This window comes from Sinocyclocheilus rhinocerous, unplaced genomic scaffold (genome assembly GCF_001515625.1).
Source record: "Sinocyclocheilus rhinocerous isolate Xijiao unplaced genomic scaffold, SAMN03320098_v1.1 scaffold313, whole genome shotgun sequence".
Classification (NCBI taxonomy): domain Eukaryota; kingdom Metazoa; phylum Chordata; class Actinopteri; order Cypriniformes; family Cyprinidae; genus Sinocyclocheilus; species Sinocyclocheilus rhinocerous.
The window spans coordinates 40,460-43,140 of NW_015627539.1; positions in this window are offsets into that span (position 1 = coordinate 40,460).

Below are 2,681 nucleotides of genomic sequence, written 5' to 3' on the forward strand. Positions count from 1 at the left end.
GGGAGAGGTGCGTCTGACTCCGGGCTACTTTTACACTGCTGCCGCGGGTTATTATTCAAGTTAGCGGTTCTAAATACAAATAAATAAGCGCTAACAGCACATGACATTGTAAAAATAAGGGGAAATATTAAGTTAGCAAAACATCTACAGAAAAATATAACTGTTACCGGATTAACCTGGCTGCCTTCTCACAAGACCCTCTGCTTTGCAGCACAGTTAATGATATGCTAAGGATAGGATCCCTTGACGCGATTGGTTATTGAATTTTGTGTCGTAGAAGAAAAAGGGCTGTTTCAAACCGCGTTTCTGTGACTGCCTTTGGAAAACTACCGTTTTAAGAAGAAAATACTCAGCAATGGTGTTGATAAATGGATTGGCACATGGTTTGTCTAAAAGCATTTTAAAAACACCACAGAGAAAAATAAGCAACATAAAAAACTTGATTTTGACCACAGGGGAACTTTAAATGATCTTTTGTGGATATTTTCACAGGCAAATTTAGTTTGCGATTAATTAATCGCCACATCATGTAATTAATTAGATTAAAAATTCGACTGACCGCCCTAATATTAATATGCAATATATATGATAATATATAATTGTTTCACTGGAGCTTAATACTGTATATGTTCTTACCACAGTATCTCCAGTTTACAGCGAGGATCCTTCAGTCCATCAGAGATCAGCTTCACTCCTGCATCTCCTAGTTTATTCTTAGACAGATCCAGTTCTCTCAGATGTGAGGATTTTGATCTCAGAGCTGAACTCAGAGCAGCACAACCTTCATCTGTGACGCCACAATCACTCAACCTGCAGAACAACGACACACTCTTCACTCTCAGTTCAGGATATAAAGTTTAACAGCACAACACAACAACCATAAAATTCACAAATACATAACTTTACAGAAATACAGACAGGCAAAGTTCACTATATCAGAAGATTAGAGATATTCTCACTAGAAGAGCAATAGATGAGGTTTCACAGACATTCACAGAAAACACAGGTGAAAGACATTCAAAACCCAAGCCTTGAAATTAGCATCTTAATCTCGAGTTCACTGTTAATGTGGAAAGGCAGAGACACCCAAGAGTGACTTTTGTCTAAAAAAAATCAGGCAAAATTAATACTACCATTGACAACAAAGAGTAGAGAATATCTGCACTACAGCACAGATGATTACACTCAATGCTACTTACTCTGCTGATCTGGAGGTTTCAACTACAGGCAAGAGCTTCAGAAGAACTTCATCAGGAGTCATGTGGTTTTCTTTGTACTTGTTACTTATATATTTACTTAAATCAAATTCATCCAACTGCTCTGAGGTCAACAAAACAAAGACAACAGCTGACCACTGTGACGAGGACAATCTAGCGTCTGACAGACCTCCAGATCTGAGATACTCCTGGACTTCATTCACCAGAGAATGATCACCCAGTTCATTTAAACAGTGGAACAGATTGATGGATTTCTCTGTTGAGGGATTCACTCTTATTTTGATTTTAATGTACTCAATCGTTTTCTCTTCACTGTATGAGATGTTCCCAATGTGTGACAGAAGATATTTCAGGAGCGTCTGATTGGACTCCAGTGAGAGACCCAGAAGAAATCGGAGGAAAAGGTCCAGATGTCCATTCTTACTCTGTAAAGCCTTGTCCACGGCTCTCTGATGCAGGTCAGATATTGTGTAACATGTGTCTCAGACTTCTTCCTCAGATTTGATCTAAATGTCTTGAGGGGTTCTGCATGTTGAGGGCCATGACTGTAAAATGAAAATAACAAATGATTATAATTATGCATAATCACATTTCATAATATATGCATACTTCATGTACTATATTTGATAACAACCAGTTTGTTAAGAGATCTTCCTTTATTTTAGTCTAGACTGTTTAGTATGATTATGTGATTTTATATTACAATATTGTCCTAATATCAAATGTCTTTTATTATTCAAAGGTTTAACACAACTTAACAGAAAAAGAAAATGAGAGAAACAAAGAAAGGCCTGCATGTGAAATAATGTGGTGGAGTGTATTACTGTAGTGCAAAACAAAACACCCTTTAACCTTATAATTGTAAACATTGGCATTATTTAATATGTATATTAAATACCAGTAAATATAACAAAACATTTATAAACATTATAAACACTATATAGATTATTTAGCCTAGTTCTCCTTAATCCACAACAAACCTTTTAAATTTAACGGTATTACAGAACAAGTATGAAGAATGAGTAGCTATAAAATTTTATATTAAACTATAAAGTAAAACACAAATTATGCTATAGTGGCATTCATCATAAACGGAATACAAACGTCAAGCTAAAATTAATTTATTAAAGCGAAACTAAACGCCATTGGGCTCACAAGCCTCTCTCATTCGACATCCAAATGTTTCTATTTTTTGCCATGTAACATTTGGTTGCTAAAGTATTATCTATTATGTAAACAAGGCTTTGTACTTCACTTGTATTCCAATATCCACGTAAAACATCATCCTTCACCTGCACAAAATTTTTTATTTTGGCACTGCACACTGACTTTACAGTGGACCTTTTAAATTGAGCAGTGTAACTTTTATGTTTGGTTGACTGCATTTTAGTTTGATTAATGGCTGAAATGTCAAGTTAGCATTGCTGAAATGTGTGTGTGTGCGCGCGTGAGGTGCCTGCGTGA